General features: G+C 33.1%; 1 protein-coding gene across 1 annotated transcript in view; it reads left to right on the top strand.

Moving 5' to 3' along the window:
* Positions 1-1,966: 1,966 nt before the first annotated feature.
* Positions 1,967-21,448, top strand: part of LOC117336083 (transcription factor ets-4-like) — a 40,010-nt gene continuing 20,528 nt past the window's right edge. Inside the window, exon 1 of the mRNA XM_033896454.1 lies at positions 1,967-1,998. The gene's annotated coding sequence lies outside the window, so the exon portion shown is untranslated. The remainder of the gene's footprint in view (positions 1,999-21,448) is intronic.

Below are 21,448 nucleotides of genomic sequence, written 5' to 3'. Positions count from 1 at the left end.
CACTACACATTGTATAGGTTATCATATTAATTAAACGTGTTACCGGATGTACATATTTGTACAAAATGTAGTAAAGGAGGCTGAATTATACCTGACATCGGAGGTAGTGATAGAAGCTGAATTATACCTTATACCGGAAGTAGTGAAGGAGGCTTAATTATACCTGATACCGGAAGTAGTGAAGGCTTAATTATACCTGATACCGGAGGTAGGGAAACAGGCTGAATTATACTTAATACCGGAAGTAGTGAAGGAGGCTGAATTATACCCGATACCGGAAGTAGAGAAAGAGGCTGAATTATACTTAATACCGGAAGTAGTGAAGGAGGCTTAATTATACCTGATACCGGAGGTAGTGAAGGGGGCTTAATTATACTTAATACCGGAAGTAGTGAAGGAGGCTGAATTATACCTGATACCGGAGGCAGTGAAATAGGTCTATATATATAAAAAAAAAAACACCAAAGAACAAATACCTATATGTTAAGACTGTTGTATCGTTGTATTGGCTGTATGAAAATGTATTTGTATTTACAATATTTACCTACGATACAAGAGAATTATAAGTTGGTAAAACTTACTTACTAATCCATTGTATATGTCAATAATATATATTCTAACTAATGAGATGACGTGCTTGATATTGACATTATAAAATACTTTGCATGGAAGGTCTTGCGGCATCCGTCTCCGTTATATATGTGATTTATGAAAATATTTAGATAATTAAGATTGTGTCAAATTTCATAATTTAATTTAGTATCATTAAAGCAGATATAAAACTATCTTTATAAAAAAAAGTGTTTACAAATGTCATATATATAGAAGACACGCTTTTCCGCATCATTCTTGAAGTCACCTTATCTATATTTTTAATGATGTCACAATAATCCAATGGACGGAAGGCCCTGCCACGATTTGAGTGTTATTTACTGAATAAAATGATAATTGGGGGATGTCCAAAAATAGCTGTTTATGCGGAGTACAGTCAAAAATTATATGGGTCTGCTTCTAATCTTAAAAATATTGCAACAACCTGACAAGGACCAATCGGAATTCACATAACAAACGACATTCATGTCAATGAGGTTAGTAACACTGCCTATAATTCGTCAATTCCCCTCAGAACCACAGATTAACATCTTAGATGCTCTAGAAAACAAATATCTCACGAGGCTAACAGGTGAAAGATGTATAAAATTTGAAAAGAACTGCACAGGTAAAATATCGATTAATCTAGATATACTAGAACTTATCAGACGTCTAACGTATAACAATGACACATCCCTCACTTAGTGTACTTGTTCACTTTTATAGACATTCACAAAAAATGGACGAATAATCCTAATTGAGATGGCCTACATCTTGGACCATAGTGTAAGAATGGTGTTTCCCACAGAGGATCATTTGTTACAGTCTACGTTAATTTGGGCCTTCCGTAGTGCATATAGCACATTTTCAGACTTTTTTTCATAAAAATGACACCCCGGTGCTCTTTTCAATGGTAACCAGGATGTCTTTTTACCGAATTTATGTATACCTCCACTGTAACATTTCAACTTTCAAATTGCAGTATTCAATTCGAGTTACCTCCCTTCCCTCATTGCCAACAGAATTTGATCTACGCACATCATGGTTGTTCCCCTTCCACTAGATATTCTATTTGAACTTAAACCTTCATAACTGTTTCGGTTATTAAAACCATGTTTACAACTGCACTTAAATAATTAAGTCCTGTTTAACTTATGTAATCTATAAAGCATGTATGAGGTATTGTTTTAATGTGGTGATAATTTCCTTCTCTGACGAAGGATAAAGAACTGGCATTGTGTAAAACTTCCCTCTGTCATCTTCCCCATGACTTGTTCTTTTCCTTGATGTAAGAACTTTTCCGTCTTAATAGGAAGAATTGTTTCATTAAATAAATTGGTACTCAAACAAATAATGTTAATATATGATTCGTCCAGATTGATGAGTGATGACCGTGACAATGCTTACGTGAGTATATCAATACCTACCAATCATATGTGATACTAACGAGTACGTGAGTATATCAATCATATGTGATACATTGTACTTACGAGTACGTGAGTATATCAATACATATCATATGTGATACTTACGAGTACGTGAGTATATCAATACCTACCAATCATATGTGATACTTACGAGTACGTGAGTATATCAATCATATGTGATACTTACGAGTACGTGAGTATATCAATCATATGTGATACATTGTACTAACGAGTACGTGAGTATATCAATACCTACCAATCATATGTGATACTTACGAGTACGTGAGTATATCAATACCTACCAATCATATGTGATACTTACGAGTACGTGAGTATATCAATCATATGTGATACTTACGAGTACGTGAGTATATCAATCATATGTGATACATTGTACTAACGAGTACGTGAGTATATCAATACCTACCAATCATATGTGATACTTACGAGTACGTGAGTATATCAATACCTACCAATCATATGTGATACTTACGAGTACGTGAGTATATCAATACCTACCAATCATATGTGATACATTGTACTAACGAGTACGTGAGTATATCAATAATATGTGATACTAACGTGTACGTACAGACTATATTATATAGCCGTCACATGTATGTGAGTATATAAATCATATATCGACATCAATAGTTAGTTTCTAGGTAGCTTGTAAACTCCTACATATGTAACTTTACACAACATGCTTCAGCTTATCTAACTCATTTTTATTGCATAACATTAAAAATGACAAGAGAATGAAGGTCTTTTGTCGTTGGAGCCAGTGTGTATTATCCGACGGGGCACAGTGCCATGGATTTCTCAGAGGGTAGTAAACCAGTCACATTTTAAATCATGGAGCTGGAACATGAACATGCCTAGTTAGAATACCTAAACAATTGGTCTTTACAAACCGAACGAAAGGTATTAAGTTTATGATACAGAAGAACGCTACAGCAGTGTTAGAATCAATAGTAAAATTGATACATCGCAGACAGTTTGTTTACTGTTTGTCACAAAAATACTTGAATGACACCCACTTATAGAAATATACCTAATTAACACAGGTCTGAAACGAAAATGAAAAAAAAAAACAAAAAAAACAAAACAAAAATAAAATAAACAAAAAACAAAACAAAAAGCAGTGTCCTAAAATGGCTGGTAATAAGTCGGAAAGAGGCGCGGTGGTCTAGTAGTAGAACACAGAGCTACGTGACCGAAGGGTCGCTAGTTCGAGTCCCTACACGGGCGCTGTGTTGTATCCTTGAACAAGATACTTTACTCCGTTGTGTTCCAGTCGACTTAGCTGTAAATGAGAATGCTGGCAGTCCCAAGAAATGTCGTGTGTAAGTTGTTAGCTCCAAAATGGCAGCTCCGACTGCAAGCTCCACAGGGAGTTGAAAGACATTGGCTACAGTTTAGTTGCTAAAGGCCCCATACCATGGCTAAATATTTGTCAACCGCTTTGAAACTGCTATGTTGCTGTGTTAGAGCGGTACATAAAACTGCATATTATTAATTATCGTCACATTGCATGCCAAATATAGAAGTGGAGTACGATAGAATATTTTCATAATGCAATAATTAAAAAAAAAAAGGAAATCGCTACAAGTTCTAATTTTGGAGGGTGGTATAGCGGAACTTATGTCACTTCTTGTGTTGTACAAAATATCTAACAGCCTATTCTTGATTTTTGTCGGAGATAAAGCAACTTTAGCTAGATGCCGATAAAATACAACGTTTTTCAGCACAATTAATTTAAGTTAAATGTGCAGATTTAAAGTATATGTATTTTTTTACACGTAAACCTGTATATGGTTTTAATCAGAAAAAAATATTTACATTTATATCTATCTCGAGAAATCACAGGCAAATGTACTTAATGTTCTCACTACAAGAATCAAAGTTCCTACTCCGATCGCCATGACATATTATCGAGTGTAACTCCAGTATTTGGTTACTATTGTGAAACGACATTTGATTGTTTTTAATATAAAACGATGAATTCATCTATAGCCTGCCCAAATCCTGTTTTTATAGAAAGTTCATTATTGATATTAACCTGACCCAGGTTTTATAAGTACTGGTATCCTTTGGTACACTATGACAACGAGTGGGTTCATTTGAGGCCGGTCATATCTTAGTTTAGGTTTGTATTAATATGTTTACTTCAGCCCATTAAAATATGCAGATATTTGACTATTCCCAAATGTGGACCTAATTTTGGAAATTATTTTTGTATCTTGTACTAGTTTACATTTTTTTTTTATAAAAGTCACCCTAAACCGCACACACAATAAAACCCCACACAATGGAATTAATATCTCATAAAGCTGTATTTCTGTTTCGGGATCGGAGAGCAAAAATAACCCTTTATACAGAAAACGTAAAATAAAAGCTAAATCAATGCATTTGTATGTAGCACTTCTACCCCAAGTGTCGTCTTTGTTAATACTACTATCCTTATTATATTACAGTGACATTGTTCTGACAACGGACTATATAGCCCTCATCGCAACATATTAACAATAAACATCAAACGGGGGCAATCAAAGATGTAGCACTAATCGTATACACTTTAGTGTCTGGTAGTTTGGCCGAACGCTCATCACAAAGACAACAAGCGAGATATTACTAAGGCATTAGAAAGATGTTAGAAAGTACTGTAAACACAACAAAAACAAATGTTAAGTTAGGTTCAGCAGATTTATTTTGATCGCTGACTTGTCTCCAGATAGAAAACAAATAATATAATCCCAGCCAGGAGTCCCCTGTTGGTAGTTAGAGACTTTTCCAGACCTAATAACGATAAGAATGTCAAATAATGATTTTTTTTTCAAAAATATATTGTTTTTAACCCACAATTTTTTTTTTTAAGTTTATGAATGGTTATACAATAAACACGATATCGTAATTGGACTTTCTACATTTTTTTCCAAATATTAGTAAGTTAAACGTATTTGATAAAGGTAACTTGTTGGGTTGGATGACAGAGTATGTTTTACTTATACCATCATGTGTTTACCTTCCAATTGACCTATGTATGCTTACAAAAAACAAAAAACGTAAAAAAAAAAAAAAAAAATAGTGTCGAATTTTGAGCATTTATTAAATGCCATTAAATAGATTAACAATCACGTTCAAAAACTACCAGCATAAAATATTTGGTAAATTTTAAGATAAACTTGTAAACTAAAATCTATTAAAAGTGCCACAAACTTTAGTGGGAAAAGTCAGTGGCCGTTCAAATGCCAAGGTACATAATCATATTAAAAAAAACAATTAACTGTTTATAGGACTGGTAGTGTACGTAGTCACCACATCGTCACACACAAATACTGGACTGGTTGTGACACACCAAAGTCTATTACTGATTGTCTGTCTGATGGAGGTGACAGTGTAGTCACCGACACGTCACGCTCAAATCCTACACTGGCTGTGATATACCAAAGTCTATTACTGGTAATTTGTCTGATGGAGGTGACAGTGTAGTCACCAAATCGTCACACTTTAGTCCTTTATTCAAATTAATACTATATCATATTCTATGTCTATAGTGGCATCAACATAGACTGTGTCAATGCGTTTTTAACCAGTATTTAGAAGGCCAGTAACGCACGTGTAACTAAAATCTATATAGGTCCATGTCTGATTGCAAGACTTGATAATTTATTCGATATTAAACCGAATTATTCTTTCGGAAATAAACGTAAAACACCACAGCAGTGATAAGATAGGCACAATAGTGATAAATCTACTGCAATACATTTCGTTTTGAACGATTTTAAAAATGTAGTATAATTTGTATTATTGTACCGAAATATTTATAAAACATATGATAAAGTTGTGGTTATCATTCCGAGGTAGAAAGAGGTTTGTAGTATACTGTTCTAAAGTCGGTGTACAGTGGTAGACTGTGTCCTGTTCTAAAGTCGGTGTAGAGTTGTAGATTTACCTCCCCTACTCCTTAACAACTCGGTACAATGTATAAACGATACAGGCCCTTACAACGAAGATTAATTCGTCATTGTAGAGCATCAGTGAGATTTACGCATGTAACGGTATTTCAGAATAGGTAAATAAAATGTATGTAAAACTTTATCAACTAGATTATCACTTCCACGTCGATGTCTCACAGCAAATGTAAAATATATGTAATCATTTCCCGTTAAACACCCTTCCTGTTACTAATAACTGGATTCCGAAATACTTAATCTAATATCAATGATGCAATAATCTAATATCAATGATGCAATACTGTAGTACTCGTTTGCCCTGAAACTTGTGTAATAATTGAATTTATTTTATTGGTTTCTCACAATATGATCATTACGAGCCATAAAGATGATACCATCTAATATCACTTTAGAAATCTATGTAAAGTATGTCTCCGGGCGCCGATAGATTTCGGTTATTTTGTAATTAACATGACGATAGATAAACACAAATTAGCTCATTTCAGTAATCATAATGTGCTTGTAGTTAAAAGCCACACATATTCAAATCAGAACCGATACAATGCACTTTCTAACAACGGCCTGCACTCATCATTTCCAAGAAACAACTCTCAATTCATTATCCGATCTCACACTGTTGAGTTGATAGGACATTCTGTCTTTGTTTTTTTAGTGTTTGGAAAACTTTACATCAACATGAACAAAGCAAAGAAAGATAAAAATGCGAATCAACGATAGCGACTGATTTTGTACTATAAATACGCTATTAATGATAGATTGAATTTATTTTAAAGACACAATATGTACGATATTTCCTCGGAAGAAAACATCGACCTTTTTAATTGATACAATTTTATGATAAATAATGAAAAAAGAACGTTTGAAAATTTCTTTAACGCTTACCTGAATATTACTCGAGAAATGCGATTTTTTTTTACGTTGAATATTGGTAAGTAATTAAATGTGTTTTGAGCGCAGTAATAATGAGTAAATATCTCCTAACATACACCCATCAGAGTAAACACGAAACTATGTATAGCATGTTCTCTCTTATTTATTCTTATTGAGAGTCGTTTGAAAACTAGGCATGTCAGGTATCAAAGAAAAAGGTATACACTTTCAAAATTCTGTGGACAGCAGATTTATTACATTGTTTTTGTTTTGTTTCAAATCGGACATATTTCTTTGTCCTGAGTGTGATGATACATTTCATTTATTTGTGTGTCGCCAAGTTAACAATCATGTTATACTAGTCTTATATCGTGATTAGTGCAGAAGAATATTTGATGATAGTACCTACAAAAAAAATAAGGAAATATATCAAGTTTCATTTTAAAAGAAAAAAGGAGAGATGTTTATTGTTAATTAGTATGTTAGTATACAGTTATTATTTATTTGTAGCTGCCCTATTTCTTTATGATTATCATCGCGAGTGTACAGCTCCATGCTGATTATTGTGATGTTATACTTTACGATTTCCAGTGTTAACAATACTAATTTCTCTAGACCGATTTTGAGGTAATGCATTCATAAACCTTAAGCATATCTACCAGACTTCAGCCATCGACAGCCATCTTTAAAAGATAATAGAAAACGAAACAAGATAAAAAAGACAAAAACTAAATTAAAAAAAAAAAAAATACAACAAAAAACACGACCTACTTTCTAGGAATTTTAAAAGAATGCCATACTGTAGTACGTTTACACAGATAACACATGATAAAGAGTATCTACTTAACTTGCTAGAAGAGAACATTTAAGATATTATTTGAAACTCAAAGACACTTTGGGTATTTGAGTTAACTGATTTCTTATGAAACACCGGCCACTTGTGTAAAGTAACATATGACTTTTCACCCGGAGTGTAGGTTCTACCCGAAAATGCTTCCTTATATTCAAGAGATCTATTAGCAGACCTTTTCAAATCTACCCATCATTTACCTGATAATAAGTGGTGATGATCATGCTCGGAGTGTGGGAACACGTGCTGATAAAACTATAATTTCTTCCGTATTTTTTTGGTCAAAATGTTTCCTTGATGAAATCTTAGATAACCTATTGACTTAAATTTCAAAAGAAGAAACAAAGTTTTGAAATAGTCGAAGAAATAATTAGAGCGAGAAAGGCCATCTACTTAACCGATATCGGTTTGTAGAAATACTACAATTTTTTCATACGAATTCATTTCATATTCCTTGCAGAGAAAAACAAACAAAACAAAAAACAAACAAACAAAACACACAAAATAATAAAACTTCAATACTACCTATATATATATATATATATATATATAGGAATTCAAAATTTTAAGCTTCGATCAACAGCACATAGTGCATATGATACATGGTGTTAATTAGATAAACAACTCTGTAAAACAAATGAAAAAGGAAGAAAATATTATTCATTCTCTTGTAGGGCCTCGAATTCACAATCTAAGACACCAAATTGCATATTCAGAATAACTCGCAGCTTATACCACTGCGCCACATCCATGTGATAATATATAAGTAAGATGATGTTATTTCATATTGCAGAATTGACTGCAAGCGCTAATCCTGTCAGTCTATAACAATATGTACAGGTATAAACAGATGCATTTTTGCATAGACGTTTGTAGGAGATGAAGCAGAGAAGGATTACCTTTTATCGTGTTATACTCCTTGTTAATATTCATGGTTCCGTGTGAAGATATCATTTTTCGTTGTTTTATTGATTTTGAGGTCAGAATACGACTCCCTTTACCTGTTTTTTTTTCTTGTTTATATTTTGTTGATATTTTCTTGTTGTTTATATTTTGTTTGTTTTTTTCTTGTCTACTTTTTGTGCATCATCATTTTCGCGACCAATATAATACAAGAACATATAAAATAAAATATTGGTCGCGGAAATGATGATACACAAAAAGTAGTTCGTCATTGTTTTTGTAATAACTAATTAGAATTACTAATTATTTGTTATGATAAACATAAGATTGAAACAAAAAATTCACACATTTCCGAAATTGTCAGTTTTTCGTGTAAATCAGCAGCATTTCACTTTAGGTCATATCAAGACACAGGTCAGTTCATCCTCAGAAAAGTTTCTGTTGTAGCAGAAACAGGTAGAACTGAAACTCGTGATTTTTGTAATTTCTGAAAATAACTAACAACAGTGACAGAAAATGTTATCTTGTTCTTTATATTATTGCATTGTTAATTGTACTATTTTTATGCGAAATAACCGATGTCATGTAACATGTTTCAATATCATTCAGACATTAGAATGAAGGTGATAAAATCAGTGATTAATTAACGTTTTATATTTAAGGGGATAATATCGTTTTAGAGAATGATTCACATGTATTAAATAAACGAGAAATCTGTTTAAAAAAATGAAAAAAATATCACAACATTGTAACTTACCCATAATTCAAACTCAAAATCGATTAAACGAGGCCAACATAAAAAATAAAAATATTGATTTACAGACAAAAACGAGACGCCAGACTCCTTAGAATTATTCACATAATGATAATTCGTATTAAATCATATAACGTTGAACACCTATGTCTATCATATTTATTTGATATGTGAACGAGATTATTCAGTTTTCAGTTGAAAAGTGTTGATTAACCAATAAAACTACTTACTAAGCTACCTAAAATATCACAGAATATATACCACACAATAATATACACTCAACAATGAAAAATTACGGTTTATGTACTGTATACATGTAACATGATATCTAATGAAAAATAAAAAGTTACGGTTGATGTATAGAATATTTAAATAAAAAGTTACGGTTCATGTATAGAATATTTAAATAAAAAGTTACGGTTCATGTATAGAATATTTAAATAAAAAGTTACGGTTCATGTATAGAATATTTAAATAAAAAGTTACGGTTCATGTATAGAATATTTAAATAAAAAGTTACGGTTGATGTATAGAATATTTAACAAATAAAAAGTTACGGGTTATGTACTGCATACATTCAACATAATATCTTTTTAAAAATAAAAAAAATTACGGTCCATGTAGAACAAAAAATCAACAGATTAAAAGTTACAGTAGAAGTGGAATTGATATTTATCTATCCTTATATACATAGTATATGATAATACTATAATTTATACATGTACTTACGTAAGGGAAAATTGTTATACTCAATGCACAAAAAATGTACCTTGTGATTTAGAGTAGCATTATATATAATATATTATACATAATTATCAGTTAAATACGTTTTAATTATTTAATACTTATCCGAGAATATATATGTCATAATTAGCATAGTTACCAATAGTAACATAATTATCATTAGCTAGAAAAGTTTTTGATAGTTTATACTTACCCGAGAATATATATATATTGATAATGGTAACCAATAGTAACATAATCATCGTTTGTTTGATACGTTTTATAATAATGTGTACTTACCCTAGAATATATCTATACTGATTATAGTCACCAATATTCACATAATTATGTTAAACTTAAGATGCATCCGTTAGTTATTAGAATAGGTAATGCATCTCATCTGTTCTCCAAGCCATGTATCTAATACAGTATATTTAACTCATTCATTTATTCTTTATTATCCCTAAATAACCCTAGTATCACGCCATAGGTTAAACTATTTATTTTTAAATAAAACAATGTATGACTGGAAAATCTGTAGATTCGAAGAAAACCTAGTTTTCCTTAAACATAGAGTTATGAAATAAAACGGATACATTGTTTCTATTTCGTGGAAACAGATAGTGATTGGTATGAAGTCTAGATGATCGCACTGAACAACCTCTTTAAAATATTGGTACAAGGTATTATACTAGTACTGTAGACGGATTAAAATTATATATATATCATAATGATAAGTTTCCGATTCCTGTATCAGCATGACCGGAAACGTCACTTAATGACGAGAAAGTTTATTTATCCTTAAACCCAATATATTGTGACAATCGAGATACAGTGTGTATCTCTTAGAATTGTTTCTATTGATGTAAGATATCTTGGATACCCACTAAGACACATTCTGGATATCCTCTGTACATTATCAGATACTTACAATGTATGGAATACTACTGAAAACAAAACTTTTTATCCAATTACATTTCTAAAGCCGTAGTTAAGTTCAATTTGTTTACTCATTGTTATTGGTTAAGAATCTTATTTAAAAGTTATCAAATGTCTAATGGATAACAATTCCCTCTATTACGGTTTTAATAGCGTTCTCTTCTTTTGATATCTCTATAATCCTATAATACTACATCATCATAGTATATTGTATACAGTGATACCCTTTTCGTACTAAGCAATCGATACTCATCACGCAATACATTATACAACATTATTATGAGTATTACTGATGCATAAGTCAAAATCAAAAATTGAGTAGCACCAATAGCAAGAAGTCATATGATATAGTCATACAGTGATGCGAAATATATCAAGTTACACGATGTATATGATGAAACAATCACACAATATCGTAATTAACTTTTAAAACAGAGCAACCATGGACTGATTTCAGTTGTAGAAATACAAATCACAAGGTTAATTCATACAAGACAAAAGGAAATTGTCCTAATCATGCAGCCATATTGCGCAATACAATTGTATAACAGGAAAGACGTAGGGAAAAATGTATTCATGTATTAATATTGCTGGACTGTCAAGTGCGCACGGTGTAAATTGGAAGTTAAATACAACTCTCTGTATACCAAACTCAATTATCTGTCAAAGGTTAAATTATGCAATACCACCGTGATGAGGAATTTTAGTTATAATATCAATGGATTGCTACTTAAGTCCTCCATTTCATGGGAAGATATATCATCGTTGAGAATACCAAAAATAAGAACATGAAGTAGATGGTGATTAGACTTTGAGTGTGTAAACTATTCATGATGATGTGTAGATCCACAGTAATATTACAAATATATATTTTCATTATCATGCATTTCAACACAATGTTTAACAATGTTCTTAAGACATGAACTGGGTATTGTGGAAAGCCCTACAGCACATTTCCATACAGCATTTGGTTGTACATAATTATGTCAAAGAGTGAAGGGGGAGAAGTCGTTATCAGCGTTCATTCTTTCACATAGATTAAACTATTCATACGTGGTCATTGACTATACGCTTCCATTGACATTTGTTTGGAAATACACCATTCTTAAAAAATTATCGAGAACATGGCATAAATTGTATTTTTGTAAAATATTAACTATGTCGGGAACAAAACCTTTGAGACAGATTGAATTCAAAAAGACACTTTATAAGAACATCGCATGTTAAACAACCAACTTCGATGATAAATATTCAACCAAGAACCAACATTTTCTACGGAAAACCAACCAATCAGTGACATGCACATATCTGTTCTTGTTCGTACATTAAAACCTTGGATTGATTTGACAACAAAGTTTCGAACTTGTTTATGTTCCATTAACTGCAATAATTCACACCCTTATTTTGCTGAGGGATATACTTTTACACTTAGCCATTTTTGCAGTAGTTAAAGGATTCATCGCGCATGGATGGGCATCCGAACGTATTAAGGACAAAACACCACATCTTAATTTGGAACATGCACGTTTTGTACGTTCGACATTATTATTTCTACTATTCAATGAATACACCGACATGAGTTATACTTTCTACAATTGATATTTTCTTTCCATGTACGGTTATATCACTATGGGCTTCGTTTTAGAAGTATAATCAATAATTTAAGATTTAGAAAAGGTAAAAGTTAATCCCATCTGTTTACCGTATGTGCAAATGTGCAAATATGCTAATATAGAGTAGATGCTGTAAATTATTAACATGATTGCTGATAATACATACGTCATTAGATGTCTCTGAGATTAACATTTCTGTATACAGCATTTGATGCATTCAGCAAAACAGATTTTTGAACCTCATAATAGGTTTAGGACTGAAGAAAATTTTATTAAACCTATCTTACTAATATCGACAAGGATATGGTCAATCGTAGGAAAGTTTCCAGAGACTCAGGACACCATGTTTATTTAAGACGTTGACAGCTAGTTTGGACGATTACCAAAAGTAAATTAATTCTCTTTGAAACCATTTTAAATAAAGGTGATCTTTCATTACGTAAAAAATGATAACGTTGACCGCTAATATTTACGATGATGTCGCCTATGAGATATACTTGGTATGCGACTCTTGAATTTTGGCGCCCACAATCCTAGAACTAGCAGTAACATTCTCTTGAACAATAAGATGAGATTGTAAAGAATACAAACACCTCCTCCGATATTTATAACGGAATGGGTCTATTTCAGTACAGCCCTTTTCGTACTTGAGTAGTCACAATGAGTTAAAGTAAAACTAACACACCATCTAATCAAGTATATATAACTCATTTCATTATTGATTTATTTTTATTTTCAAATAACCTTAGTATCATATCTTATATAACATTAACACATGTTTTTTTATTTAAAAAAAGTCTATTTGTATGACAAGAGAGTCTGTAGTTTCAAAGAAAACCTAGTTTTCCTTAAACATAGAGTTATGAAATAAAACGGATACATTGTTTCTATTTCGTTGGAACAGATAGTGATTGGTATGAAGTCTAGATGATCGCACTGAACAACCTCTATAAATTATTGGTACAAGGTATTATACTAGTACTGTAGACGGGTTAAAGTTATATATATATCATAATGATAAGTTTCCGATTACGGTATCAGCATGACCGGAAATGTCACTTAATGATGAGAAAGTTTATTTATCCTTCAATCCAATATATTGTGATAATCGAGATATAGTGTAAATCTCATGGATTTATTGTCATTGATGTTTGATATTATGGATACATACTGAGACACATTTTGGACATCCTCAGTGCATTATCAGTGATTTACAATAACAGGAATACAACACAAAACAAGCATTTACATCTATGTACTTTTCTGTAGCCGTTGTTAAGTTCCATTTATGTACTAATTGTCACTGATTAAGAAATCTTCTTTAAAACTTATCAAATATCCACATTATAACGATTTGCTCAATTTAGAGTTTTAGTAACGCTCTCTTCTATGGACAATTCCCTTTTGACGATATTGATTCCTCTCACGATTTCGTTGAGCCACGCCCAAAAAGGATGAAGCAGTTGTATGGTACAGAGGTATACTCCTGATGAATTAATATTATATAATACATATCATTATATTGTAAGTTCGTCTCGCTTCTTTACCTTTCGCATCACTGATAAGTCCTAGTAGACAGAAACATCTGTACGATACATGGTGAATTATGCTGAGTTTTCATTTATTGTCTGTTACTATTTCAAGATTTATATCTGTTTCACCCAAACGTATGCATGCGTGTGAATGCAAGTATATGCGTGGACATGCGTATATGTCTTTTGTTCATTCTTTTGATTGTCCGTTGCATTATGATTTGAAATAGACGTATGTAATAATACCTATCATGTATATCCTCCTCAACTAAGTCATCCTTATCTGCAATTCCGTTCAATTCATTTAACTTGCCTAAAGTATTTCCTATATTCAAAATGTTTCTATTTGTTTTAATTATTTTTTACTTCATTACATTTAAATATATTCGCCTGTTTTATTATTAGAAAGTTTTAACTTTCATACTTTTGATTAGAACATATTTATGCTCAATATTTACTGACCTCATCATGTTCTCAATTTATAGAGAATGTGCTACAGACGAGTAGTTCCGTATGTCTTGAACACATTTATATCTGTAGTACATTCACATTGGTTATCAGCGTTACTGACAGGATAGATTGTAGATTTGTTGTTAGTATAGAGTGAATCAAGATATAGTATAATTATATCAGGAAAACTATGCATTTGTTACCAATAAATTCAACAGAAAATATTAGCTGCGTTGATATTGATTAATAATTACACGCAAGAAGCGTCGTTAGTTCGAGTCCCGGCACGGGTGCTTTGTTGTATCTTAGAACAAGATACTTAACCCCGTTTGTTTCAGTCGACTCAGCGGTAAATAATTACGTTATAAAACAATGCAAAAGCATGTCGTGCGTAATTATATAAGCTGTAAGCGTCGATATGACAGCTCCGGCTGTATGCTCCAAAGGGAGTTGAGAAAGACATTGACTGGTTACTCAAGTCCTGATAACCACGAATAATAACTTGTGAATCACTTTGTGATGGCGATGCTGCTGTTATATTGTGATATATAAAACAACACATTGGTATTTTTTATTCTTAGTTTATGAATATTCGGATGAAAATGTCTATTTTCTGTTGTGTTAAAGTTTACTAAGACATATTCAGGTCTACCTCAAACAATGCAACATCATTATCGGTTATTTCGGCTATTTTAATTCATAATTGTTGTCTTTATTTACTTCATGTTAGGCTTCAGTAAATGTGTTAAGACGATAAATTATTCGCTTTCACACCATTAAACATTGGTCCTTATATCATAGGACTTTAATTTTCCGCATAATTATAATATGAATACCTATGCCCTCGAACCTGAGTGTCAATGACATTCGACTCAGGTATATGTGAAGCCGGATTCGTTTCACGTGAGTATCGCTGGTAGAGGAAGTGTTTACATTTACCTGGAAGAAATTATCTGAAAGGGAAGAGTTTCACATGCGTATGATACGAAACCGACTCTGTTATCGCCCGCAGTTTCGTATTCAGTCAAAGAACCTGATAACACATTTTAATGCTCCTCACTTAATGTTTTGTTCATTCCAGCATAACTAATTACATACATAACTAAATATCCTAAAATGCAAAGCTCTACTGGTATGCAGAGTTTCGATAATATTGTGTTGATAGTATCATTATTTTAAGTATTTAACATAAAGAAATACTGGTCCGTCAGTGAGGGTTATTAATCCACTATATCTTATTCATTGATTCAATAAAAACGAAATCATTCACCAAATGCGTTTAACTGACCGGGGTAATCATAGAGAAAAAATGGTTAAAAAAACAGAAACGGAAAGAACCCATTGTGATGATGCTGATGATATACAGTTTCGGAAATCAACTACATGCGTTTAACATAGACTTATGATTTATCTACATTCGCATTCAAAGAAAAATGCATTGCGAATTTCCCTGATATAGAGCAACAAAACAAAGCCTTGGTCCAAGGCATTTAAAAATACACATGATGTTACATTGTACATCAGTAAAACGGGCTATAACTTCTCCATAGCGCCGTGAACAATTGTTTGTGTTTCTCATTGTATATGTCATTGAATATGTCACACTTTCAGCAAATTCTATTGTAATATATGTATTTACTAAATGTCTTTCGTCGAACTGGTTATCAGGTTAAACCAGGAAGTTATTTATTAATTTCAGCAGAGGTTCGTGAGAAAAATGCAAGCAATGTGTTAATTTGAATGATTGTGTTCAGATCAGTTACAAAATAACAAAACAAAGTGTAAGAAGGAGGCTATTTTTATCAACATGTTTCTGAAGTATATTACATAATAACTTGAAATCAGCATCAAATCAATTGGTATATATTGACATGTATCGCATGGGGATGTTGTATGCGTGTGTTTGTGTATGTTAAGTAGTATGAATACTGTCCTGACAGTTTAAGGGGCAGGTGTTTGATAGTACAACTTTATCTACCATGACACTGACACGTGCTTTACTGTAGCTGATATAATGATTCGGAAAAGGCCCCCAGCCCGACTAAACTTGTGTGTTTTAAACTCTTATCTAAATGACAGGTATGATCAATACCATACAAACAAAAAATCTTACAGGAGCAAAGAAGCACTCGACCTCTACACTACGTAAAGCAGGTCAATGAGTTACCTTCTCTGTCGACTCATAAAACTAGTACAATTACCTGGATAATGATTTACCTTCTCTGTTGTCTCATAAAAACTAGTTCAATTACCTGGACAATCAGTTACCTTCTCTGTTGACTCATAAAACTAGTTCAATTACCTGGACAATCAGTTACCTTCTCTGTTGTCTCATAAAACTAGTACAATTACCTGGACAATGAGTTACCTTCTCTGTTGTCTCATACAACTCGTACAATTACCTAGACAATGAGTTACCTTCTCTGTTGTCTCATAAAACTAGTACAATTACCTGGACAGTGAGTTACCTTCTCTATTGTCTCATAAAACAAGTACAATTACCTGGACAATGAGTTACCTTCTCTGTTGTCTCATAAAACAAGTAAAATTACCTGGATAATAAGTTACCTTCTCTGTTGTCTCATAAAACTAGTACAATTACCTGGACAATCAGTTACCTTCTCTGTTGTCTCATAAAACTAGTACAATTACCTGGACAATGCGTTACCTTCTCTGTTGTCTCATAAAACTAATACAATCACCTGAACAGTGAGTTACCTTCTCTGTTGTCTCATAAAGCTAGTACAATTACCTGGACAGTGAGTTACCTTCTCTGTTGTCTCATAAAACTAGTACAATTACCTGGATAATGAGTTACCTTCTCTGTTGTCTCATAAAACTAGTACAATTACCTGGACAATCAGTTACCTTCTCTGTTGTCTCATAAAACTAGTACAATTACCTGGACAGTGAGTTACCTTCTCTGTTGTCTCATAAAACTAGTACAATTACCTGGACAGTGAGTTACCTTCTCTGTTGTCTCATAAAACTAGTACAATTACCTGGACAGTGAGTTACCTTCTCTGTTGTCTCATAAAACTAGTACAATTACCTGGACAGTGAGTTACCTTCTCTGTTGTCTCATAAAACAAGTACAATTACCCGGACAATGAGTTACCGTCTCTGTTGACTCATAAAACTAGTACAATTACCCGGACAATGATTTACCTTATCTGTTGTCTCATAAAACTAGTACAATTACCCGGACAATGATTTACCTTCTCTGTTGTCTCATAACACTAGTACAATTACCTGGACAATGATTTACCTTCTCTGTTGTCTCATAAAACTAGTACAATTACCTGGATAATGAGTTACCTTCTCTGTTGACTCATAAAACTAGTACAATTACCTGGACAATGAGTTACCTTCTCTGTTGTCTCATAAAACTAGTACAATCACCTGGACAATGATTACCTTCTCTGTTGTCTCATAAAACTAGTACAATTACCTGGATAATGAGTTACCTTCTCTGTTGTCTCATAAAACTAGTACAATTACCTGGATAATGAGTTACCTTCCCTGTTGTCTCATAAAACAAGTACAATTACCTGGACAGTGAGTTACCTTCTCATAAAACTAGTATATATGGTTTGACAGTGAGTTACCTGCTCTGCTGTCTCAAAATAACATATGTAGCCGGATTGTGAATTTAAGTGGTCAGTTAAGTAGCGAGAGATGGGATCAGGGAATAAAGAGGGATTTTACCTTTAAATATCCGTTTTCTCAAATATAATAAACATATTGCAGCTGTTTTGTTCTCCTAGGGCTCCTCAGGGCAATATATTTTCGAAATCCCTCAGGAAGTTTGAAAAAATCCAAACAGACAGAAGCAAATGTGATTGCAGTTAATATTGGGGAGGTATTATAGACGGCAGTGATGACAACAACACAGGGCAGGGAGCTAGAGCGGTAGTGAGGGAGTAAGACGATGGGACAGTAACTATTGATGATAAGAGGATATTCTGACGAGTTGGGAGGGGAAAGAGTGCAGTTATCAGAGAGTATTGATCAGATAATAAAAACGCAATATACGTAAACAATTTATTATTTACGGATAACAATGGCACTGTTGACAGGTGTACACGTCATTAAGATTCTCTATACATGCTGTTTTAATATCCGCGTTACCCTGGTTTGCGGTGTACGTCGGTAGGTAGTTGGGGTAACAATCATATCTGCGGGATAGACCAGGCTCCGTCACTTCATAGACATCCATCGATAGAAAAGAGTGTATGTATGATTATATCAGCTGTGTTATACAGACATGACTGTACGTGTATTATTATCTCAAACGAATACGACAAAAATCGACAAAATGCAGGCACCTTTCCAAAAATAATCTAATTTATCTCCTCTGTCTTATTAACAAATAAATATAAATAGATAAATAAAAATCTCGTCATATTCACACACATCCCTGTCCAAATAAGGCCAATAATTGTACAACAATGTCACATATTAAACAGTTGAACAACTTACTCTTGCATTACAAAAATTTTCGCATTGGATGAGTTAACACATGCTCGCATCGGGCAATTGAACACAATTTCGCATTAGAAAATTAAACACATGTTCGCCTAGCACAATTTGGCAGATACTCGCATTAGAACAATTAACACATACTTGAATTATACATTATACCACAAGCTGACACTAGACAATTTAACAAATGATCGGATAGGACAGTAAAACACATTATTGCATTACACGATTAAAACATAACATATGCATACATTAGACAGTGTAACACATGGTCGCATTAGACAATTGAAAACTTTCTCGAACTAGATAGTTTAGCACATGATCGCATTAGACAATTGAAAACTTTCTCGAACTAGATAGTTTAGCACATGATCGCATTAGACAATTGAAAACTTTCTCAAACTAGATAACTTAACACATGCTCGCATTAGACAGTGTAACACATGATCGCCTTAGACAATATAAAACTTTCTCGAACTAGATAGTTTAACACATGGTCGCATTAGACAATTGAAAACTTTCTCGAACTAGATAGTTTAACACATGGTCGCATTAGACAATTGAAAACTTTCTCGAACTAGATAATTTAACACAGGTTCGCATTAGACAGTGTTACACATGATCGCATTATGCAATTGAAAACTTTCTCGAACTAGATAATTTAGCACATGATCGCAATAGACAATTAAACACATGGTTGCATTAGATAATTAAACACATGGTCGCATTAGACAATTAAACACATGGGCGCATTAGACAATTAAACACATGGTCGCATTAGACAATTAAACACATGGTCGCATTAGACAATTAAACACATGGTCGCATTAGACAATTAAACACATGCTCTCATTAGACAATTAAACACATGGTCGCATTAGACAATTAAACACATGGTCGCATTAGACAATTAAACACATGGTCGCATTAGACAACTAAACACATGGTCGCATTAGACAATTAAACACATGCTCTCATTAGACAGTATAACACCATGCTCGCATTAGACAGTTGAACACATCCTTTCGCTACACAATTTAACACTGTTACCATGCTCTGCCTTTCACCATATACACGTTTTGGCTTATCAACGATACACCATGTTGAATCATAACATATCTGTCTGCTTCCATATCACGGTGTACTGCAATCGACAACTGTGTATAGAGCTCGGAAGTAAGCAGTTGATGAGCCCGTGATATATAAGTGTTATTTAACTCTGCACAATGAAATTTCATATTGTTATAAGTGTTTTGTATAGTTGCTTTCCTTTCGCTAGGAATACCGGATATCTATATATCAAACGTACAGATAGTTCATAATGGGTGTCAGTTTTATCTCTTTGATTGTTACTGTACATCTGCGAGGTTTTATCCTCTCATTTATGTACGTAATCAATGCATGCCATAAGGCAGAACACTCGCGCAGCTAACATGCATAAATCGTTATTTCTTTTTCAGATTTTAGTAAGACTATGTGACTGACCAGACACGAATCATAATCTCTTTTTCTCTTCCAAGTGATGTTATTCCTCTGATTATTAACTTCAGTTCGGGCTATTCTGGAATTGATACTGAAGTCCAAAATGGATACTTAAGGATTTTCATTAAGTACTCGTTCCTTTATTGTGATTTGAACATCTTTTTCTCTTACTCCTTGATGTGTTTAAATAGTAACTAGGTGGTGTTGATTTGTGCATGTCGTTACTTTTTATTTGTTTTTAGTGAGATGTAGCCATGGATATATATGGCTTACAAACACACTGCTTTCAACACTATGATGTCTTAGTTTATATGGGTATACTTTAACGTATTCGTATATAAACATAAGCTTGTTTAGTTATACAGACAGGCAGACAGTAAGAAAATTACTTGCATCGAAATATACTGAATTCAACAAAAACTGTGCTGTGGTGATACAGTGAAACTTTATAAAATAAATAGGTTACCAAATCTATTTTGTAGATGATTATACAATGGCTTTACGATCGATCACAATTTGACAAATCTTCCCCGATCGGTTATTCGAAAAGTTGGAGAAGCTCATTGAAAACCTATTATGTCCATAGAAATATAGCGACATAATGTAGCACAGGCGCGGATCCAGGAATTTGAAAAGGGGGGGGGGGGGGGGTGTCCAGTAATTTAGTGTTAATGCGAGAGCCGTAGGCGCGAGCCGAATTTATTTTGGCGAGGGGTCTGGGGGCCAAAATTTCGGAAAATGAAAATAATTATAGCAAATTTTGCAATCTTTCGGGGATCAGATTTTTTTTTAGGCTATACAAATTTGTCCTCATCCTAAAAGGGGGAGCTGACCCCCAGGACCCCCAGGACC

This window comes from Pecten maximus, chromosome 10 (assembly GCF_902652985.1).
Source record: "Pecten maximus chromosome 10, xPecMax1.1, whole genome shotgun sequence".
NCBI lineage: Eukaryota > Metazoa > Mollusca > Bivalvia > Pectinida > Pectinidae > Pecten > Pecten maximus.
The sequence above is the reverse complement of the archived record's forward strand: the minus strand, read 5'-3'. Positions and strand labels throughout refer to the sequence as shown.